The sequence below is a fragment of the Maylandia zebra genome, linkage group LG2 (assembly GCF_041146795.1).
Source record: "Maylandia zebra isolate NMK-2024a linkage group LG2, Mzebra_GT3a, whole genome shotgun sequence".
Lineage (NCBI taxonomy): Eukaryota > Metazoa > Chordata > Actinopteri > Cichliformes > Cichlidae > Maylandia > Maylandia zebra.
This window is the reverse complement of record NC_135168.1, coordinates 1,363,474-1,371,372: the sequence shown is the minus strand read 5'-3', so window position 1 is coordinate 1,371,372 and position 7,899 is coordinate 1,363,474. Positions and strand designations below refer to the sequence as shown.

Below are 7,899 nucleotides of genomic sequence, written 5' to 3'. Positions count from 1 at the left end.
CTCCTGTGCCTCCTTCAGCTCAGTCTCCTGTGCCTCCTTCAGCTCAGTCTCCTGTGCCTCCTTCAGCTCAGTCTCCTGTGCCTCCTTCAGCTCAGTCTCCTGTGCCTCCTTCAGCTCAGTCTCCTGTGCCTCCTTCAGCTCAGTCTCCAGTGTCCCCTTCAGTTCAGTCTCCAGTGCCGCCCGTAGCGCAGGCCCCAGTAGCTCCAGTGCCGCCCGTAGCGCAGGCCCCAGTAGCTCCAGTGCCCCCGCTACCCGTAGCTCTGGCTCCAGCAGTACCGGTTCCACTCATTCACTCCATGCAGGGAGAAAATTTAAGGTCCAGTCAGGGAGTCTCCCGCGCTTTAGCTGCTTCAGGCACCGTTCTGCACTCCAGGGCTTCCCCAGAGGCTAGGTCTCAGTCCCCAGCTGATTCTGGACCCCTGAAGATTAAGCAGCCCTCAGAGAACAACTCCGTGTCAGTGCTGTCTGAGCAGGGCCAGTGCTCAGCACAGCACCCATTGCCTTCATGTCTGCCAGAGGACTCCATGCCTGCTGGCTTTGTGATGGCTTCTGCTGGAGGGTCCAAGGGGCCCGTCCAGCCTTCGTCTCGTGTCTCCGCTGGAGGGTCCGAGGGACCGCTCCAGCCTTTGTTTCCTGTTTCCGCTGGAGGGTCCGAGGGACCGCTCCGGCCTTTGTTTCCTGTTTCCGCTGGAGGGTCCGAGGGACCGCTCCGGCCGTTGTCTCCAGTCTCCGCTGGGGGGCCCGAGGAGCCCGTTCAGCCACCTGTCTCAGCTGGAGGGCCTGAGGAGCCCGTCCAGCCACCTGCTGCAGCATCATCATCATCCTCGCCGGCTGCAGCATCATCATCCTCGCCGGCTGCAGCATCATCATCCTCGCCGGCTGCAGCATCATCATCAGCCTCGTCTGGTCCAGCCTCAGAGCCTTCAGCCTCGTCTGGTCCAGCCTCAGAGCCTTCATCCTCGCCTGGTCCAGCCTCATCCGAGTCTTCATCCTCGCCTGGTCCAGCCTCTGCAGCCTCGCCTGGTCCAGCCTCCGCAGCCTCGCCTGGTCCAGATCACCATCGGCTGAGTGGCCGCCGTTGCCTTCCGCACGGCCGGCCCCCAGACCGCCATCGCCTGAGTGGCCGCCGTTGCCTTCCGCACGGCCGGCCCCCGGACCGCCATCGCCTGAGTGGCCGCCGTTGCCTTCCGCACAGCCGGCCCCCCGAACTGTGTCCACGTCACCGCCGTTGCCGTCCGCACGGTCGGCCCCCCGAACTGTGTCCACGTCGCCGCCGTTGCCGTCCGCACGGTCAGCCCCCTGAACTGTTTGGACTCCTGTGCTGTCGGCCCCCTGGCCGGCCCCCTGAACTGTTTTGGACTCCTGTGCTGTCGGCCCCCTGAACTTTTCTGTTTTGGACTCCGTTTTTCTTGGGCTGTGGTGTGTTTCGTTTCATTGGTTTTCTTGGGTTGGGTCTCGTGTTTTGTTTTTCTTTTTGTCTTTTGGCCTTCTGGTGCTCCTGTTTTGTTTTGCCTCGAGCCCTCCGTCCTGGACCCCCGCCGCCCGCCCTGGTCGGGTTGTTTTCTGTTTTTTCTGGCTGTTTTTCTTGTTGGGCTGTCTGGAGCCAGCCTTTGAGGGGGGGGTCCTGTCATGATCCGGAGTCTGCGACTCCGTGTTTGTTTAGTTTATTAGTTTTCTGTGGTTTTGGTTACCTTGGGTGTTTATACTCTTCTGTTTCATGGTTCATGTTCCTATGTTCTGTGTCCCCCAGTCTGTGTTAAGTTGGTGTGTTATGTCATTGCGTGTATGTGTTTCCTGTTTTATTGTGAAGGTCTGCGTCTTATGTGAGTGTTTCAGTTTGTCTCCCTACTCTCGTCACGTGATCACTCCCAGCTGTGTTCCCACCTGTATGTAATCTCCCTGTGTTCTCTGAGTGTATTTAAGTTGTGTCTTCTGTCATAGTAATTGCTGGTTCGTCTGTGTTGTTTCCCCTCGGTCTCCCTGCGTCTTCCCGTATGTATTTCTCCGAACTTCCCTGCATCCTCGTTTCTGGTTTGTCTTATTAGTTTACCCAGTTTAGGTTTCCAGTTTCATGTTTTGTCGCCACCGTTGTTTGTACTTACCCACCTCTGTGAATAAACACTCACCTGCACCAGAGCTGCCGCCTTTTGGTCCCTTTCTACAATTCCACACGGCTTGCCCCGGCAATCCGTGACACAGAAGATGTCATTGTGAACCTGAGAGGTTGCCTCTCCATTTATAGGCTATATAAAAATATACAATTAAAATTGTTTACATCATGTTTTTTTTCTTAAATCATTCGGGCTATTTTCAGCCTATTGTAGGGTAACCAATAAGAAATTATTATTTAACGACTAAGTAATGCTTCTGTCATAATGCTTGTATTCTTCATGTTTCTTTTAATTGCAATGTGATACTTAGACTAGAATACTTTTTTGGGTTAGGTCAGCAATGTCTCATTATTACAGGCTAAACAAACTTACAGTGCCTCCCATAGGATCTCTATGGTGCCTCATCTCCACAGAGCTGTAAGCTAGTGATGTGCGGATCGATCCTGAAATATCGATTCCTCCGATACCAATCATTTATGTTCTAGAATCGATTCTCACATTAAAATATCGATATTTTAGTAATTTAGAGTAAATTTGTAGTTTATCATTAACAGGAACACAGTGGAAAGAAACTATAACATTCGGATTGCCTACATTCAAAGGAACTACTTCCTCTTCCGCCTTTCATAGTCATGTGCGAAATACGGCTGTATAAATGTCTCGCAGCCCCTTGGCGTGCGCACTCACAACAATGGCTGAGCGTAATTGTGCGGATGTATTTTACCTCCACAAACAGCTGAGCCGTGGTTTGCAATAAATGTGGCAAAAAAAGTGAGGTGTTGTGGCCATACTTGCCAACCTTGAGACCTCAGAATTAGGGAGACATTCAAAAGGGCTGTTTGGGCGGATAAATATATTTTACAGGGTTTATTTATCGGATAAAATACGTTAAATGTCACCGTTATTATTGGCCGGCCCGGAAACAGCGGGGGTGTCCAAATTCAGAGGCTGCTTCCACCTGAGGACCGGCCTTCGCGGTCTAAAGAAAGCCGGGTAGTACGTCACGAGCTCCCTCGGTGGAGTGAAACTCTGCCGTCTGCTCCTTGCTGTCTAAAATATAACCGGACACTGACGTAAACTCTTCTGTTTAATCAGTTTTCTGTTTGACGTTTATTCAGCTGTGTGAAAACCCCGGAGGAACCCTCCCGAGGGAATAATAAAGTTTAATTTAATTTAATCTAATCTAATAACTTTAATCTCAGCCAAACCGATTTACTCACGAACAAATAAAACACTGAAAAAGCCAAACAAGAACATTTTTAAGTTATCAAAGTGACTTGTACATCATGTTTAACCCGAGTGGTGAAAGACCGCGGGGGTTTGAAGACGATGTGTCGGTCGGCTCAGATATTTGAAGTTTACACAGCTACATTCTCACCTGAAAATATGTTAAAAGTTTTTTTGCGACCCAGAAAGAGAAATAAGAGTGATATTAAAACTAAGTCGCTGCCGTCATTGTTGGAAACTGGAATTGGCTGGGCCGCGCTATGAATTCTGCGATATGGTTTTTCAACTTTGTTGTCCGGGTGGAAAATCTGGAGAAAGGTGGGATTCTCCCGGAAAAATTGGGAGGGTTGGCATGTATGGTTGTGGCAACATCACTAACCTTGTCAAACACCTCAGAGTAAATCATATCACAAAATATGACGAGCGTATGTTGAGGCGAACTGAAGAGGAGGAGAGGGACAGGTGCTGCTAGGGTGAGAGTCTCTCACGGAGTCCTTTAGTCCTCCAGGCAGGCAAGGTGCTCAAATAGCACACAACTTTAGTTTTTTTATTTCTATATGATGAACTCTGCATTATTAAGTGATAAGAAGAAGGTATTCTGATGTCCTGTAATCATTATGACGCTATAATTTGAGATACAATAAATAAAATCCGTTTTGTACAAAGTATCGGTATCGGATCAGTATCGTCGATACCACCCTGAATATTACTTGGTATCGGATCGGAAAGGAAATCAGTGGTATCGCACATCACTACTGTAAGCTACTTCAAACCACTCACCGTTGCACTGAGCGCGCCTAATTTTGAATGTGCATCTGAAGCTCGTCTCTGATTGGATAATGACGTGAGGGCGGGAGGGGAAGAGCGCCTAGTTCACGACTATAGCTAACGAGCCAGCACGAGAGAGAAGACGGGAGAAGAAAACGTTGAACTTTCAGCAACTACATTGTTAGGACAAATTACAAACATACGATTTCAAGTGTTTTTTGAGGATCTGTGTTTGTTCGTCAGAAAGTCTGCACGGTAAGTTCAATATCTAGGCGACGTTTTTTCAAGATAAAAGCACCAGTTGATATTTAGACCAATGCTCATAACCTAGCGCTAGCATGCTAGTTCAGCTGAAAAGCACAGGCAAACTTTTGAAATACTAAAAATGATCATCTGCGTCTTTTGTAAAAAGGTATTGGTCACATTAAGAGGCTATGTACTACATTGCAGAGTGCATAAGAATGAGCCTTGTTGTATTTTTAAATGTGTTGGCGCCAATTGCAGCCAAACATTCACCACATATTCTGCTTTCAAGGGGCATTTTTATCGTGTGCACAATGCACCTGCACTTCAAGCTACTCATAAAGCTCTTGTTGCAGATTTAAAATGTGCGGTTTCATTATGTGCCCGCCATTTTCAAAAAGTGAAAGAGCTAGTGTCTCACTTAAACGATCATATTGCAGAGGGCAGGTCTGTGTCATGTCCAGTAAGTGGTTGTAAGCATATGTTTACAAAAAAGTCATCATTTACTTCTCACATGTGTAGGAAGCATAAAGCTTGTTCCCCAGATGGTATTGATGACATGTACAAGGAATCTCATCCTCAGCCCCCAAATGACAGTACAGAATATTCAGAAAACACACATGAAACCATGGCATCTGCTAGTTCAGCCAGTGATATGCCAGAGAAGGATAGTCATTCTTATCTCAGAAACATGTGTGTCTTTTACCTTAAACTGCAAGGACAGCTGCTAATTCCTCCCTCTACTATACAGAGTATTGCTGAGGAAATGCAGAATGTGCACGAATTGGGTCAAGCCTACACAATTAATAAGGTAAGTTGTTTACTAAAAAAATGAAATGAACCTATCAGATGAAGCAGTCACTAAAATTTGTGACTGCATTAAAGAGTCAGATTTGTTCTCTGCTTGCCATCAGGGACAACTAGGAACAACACACACCAGAAATCAAACATTCAAAAAAATGTTTAAATACACAGAACCCAAGAAAGTGCCATTGGGAATGGATGAAAACATGACAGAAAAATGTGCTTACTACATACCAGTTGGAGAAACCCTGAAGAGCTTTTTAGAGTCACAGTTATGGAGGAATACACAGTCACAACAGTTTGGGGTCCTGATGTAGAAATTTTTAAGGATTTATATGATGGCAAAATATTCAAATGTCACCAGTTCTTTAATGAAAACCCGGAAAGCCTCAAACTGATTTTGTACCAAGATTCATTTGAGGTAGTGAACCCCCTGGGTTCTGCTAAAAAGACGCACAAACTTCTTGCAGTCTATCTGTCATTAGCAAATTTACCCATTCATTTGCGTTCAAATACAGATAACATGTTTTTAGTCTTGTTGTGTGTTGAGAATGACTTCAAGCGTTTTGGAATAGCCAAAGTTTTCTCAGAGTTGTTGGCAGATCTGAAATCTTTGGAGACAGATGGAATAGATGTAGATGGAGAAACAGTAAAAGGGGGTCTTTACTGTATTGCTGGGGACAACTTGGGTTCTCATTGCATACGAGGGTTTACAGAAAACTTCAGCTGCTCTCAATATTTTTGCAGGTACTGTGAAGTAACACGAAGTGAGTTTTATGCTGATCCAAATGCCTGTGGTCCTCCACGCACTCCAGAGACATATGACGCGGCTGTTGCTGATCTCCAGTCTGAAACTATCCAAGGCGTCAGAGGAATAAAGGTAAACTCCATCTTCAATACCCTTCAGTCTTTTCACGTATCCCAGCCTGGTCTCCCACTATGTTCACTTCCCCACAGCATTTTGGTTATACTTTGTCTTGAACGTGGTCATGGCCATGACTGTGTGTATATATATGTATATACTTAATTTTTACTTACTTTGTACGTGTATTTTAACTGATCAATTATAAAAATGCTTAATAAACTTTTATATGATTGTTATTCTACAGGTGTTTCTTCTCCATAAACCCAGAAAAAGGAACCAAAGTAGAGAACAAAAACTCAAAGCGTCGTCTCAGTGTGAACCCTCGAGTCCTCACCCTGATTCAGGATCTCGCCGACCACGAGTGGCGCTAAGCCTAAATTTTGACTCTCTGTGGACTGTTAGTTTTACTTTGTTAATTTTGTTCCACAATGTGTACTGGAACCTTTTACTGGTCGAATGCATGAAGCCAATTCATGAAGATGTTCTTTCTTTGTAGGAATGTTCTTTATTTACATAAGAAAAGAAAAAAACAACATGCGGCTACTGCAGTGTTTCTAGACCACATGTGTAGGTTTGTTTCACCACGTGGTTTTGCTGATGTTTTCTGACCAGGGCCATGGTTGTGGTGACAGCAGGGTGCGTGTTGCGTTGCACGGTGATTATGATCATTTTTGGCACAATATGTGTTTTTTGTTTTAAAGTCTTAACAGGTTATTTAACTTTTTCTGGTGGAGGGTCTAACAAATGCTTGTTTCATGAACGTGGTTCTTGCTTTGCAGGAATGTTCCACAGCTTTTATAGCCTATATTTTGATTGAATTGTGTAGTTGCTGTGTGCATTGCATATTGTGTTAGTTGAAAAAATGGATCCATTTGCTGTCATTTTGCTAATGTGGCTGCAAAATAAATTTCCCAAAAGTGATATTTTCCTCTCTTGTGTTTTCTCAAGATGTATTTTTGCATGTTTGGGTGTAGGCGTAGCAGTAAGAAATTTGCTGGGTTATGGTTAAAATTTTACATTAAAACATATAATATTCAGCATAGATTTTATGTATAATTTACAGAGCAGCTCCATTTAATATGCACAGTTTCACCATAGTTCTACCATGTTAAATTAGTTCTTTGTACGATATTTCCCTGTTAATTTTGCAGTTTATGGATCCACAAAAAGCATTTATTACTTGTAAAAGATACAGGAAATAGTGTATTTATATATCACATCTATGTGTGAAATTAACTTCTTTTTCCTGTAGATTTAACTGTTTTAATCTGAGATTCATTCACTGTAAATCAATTTACAAGTTGCATCTGTAAAGCGTTTTTACAGGAAGTCCCTGGTAACCCCAGCTGCCAGGGTTTTCCTGTAAAAACAGCACGTTTTTTTTACAGTGCAGCTCACCTATGTCAGACCTTTTGATAAACACAATTCTAATGAAAGTGAGAACATGTACACTGTTACATCTTTCAAAAAATGTTTTGAAATTGTGGTGCACAGTTCAGAATAAATGTTTTTCAAAAACTATTGCATCTGTTTAGTAAATTTTTATTTCCAAAAGAAATTTCTAGAAGTTCAGAACAGTAAAATTCCCGCTTTTTAGAATGAATTAGAAGATAACTCTTACGTAGTTAAACTAAAATACTCTTTGAGAGTTAATATATAAACTCTTAACACCAAGTGTTAAATTATCAACTCCAGCCAGATTTGGTGTTTAACACTAAATCAGAGTTAACGTACCAACTCTCCAAAACGAGTTAAATTAACACTCTCTGGTGTGGACCCATATAGACACTTTAATAGTGTTGAAATCAAATCCGACAGTGTTAATTTGGACATGCTGGATTTGCTGTGTACAGAGCACCAGGAGGAGAAAATCATTACAGT

At 44.0% G+C, this 7,899-nt stretch overlaps 1 long non-coding RNA gene across 1 annotated transcript; it reads left to right on the top strand.

Moving 5' to 3' along the window:
* Positions 1-4,240: 4,240 nt before the first annotated feature.
* LOC143413441 (uncharacterized) lies at positions 4,241-7,152 on the top strand. Its single transcript, XR_013094043.1, has 4 exons — positions 4,241-4,361; positions 5,101-5,160; positions 5,901-6,033; positions 6,263-7,152. It is a non-coding gene; the product is annotated as an uncharacterized LOC143413441 (long non-coding RNA).
* Positions 7,153-7,899: the final 747 nt, after the last annotated feature.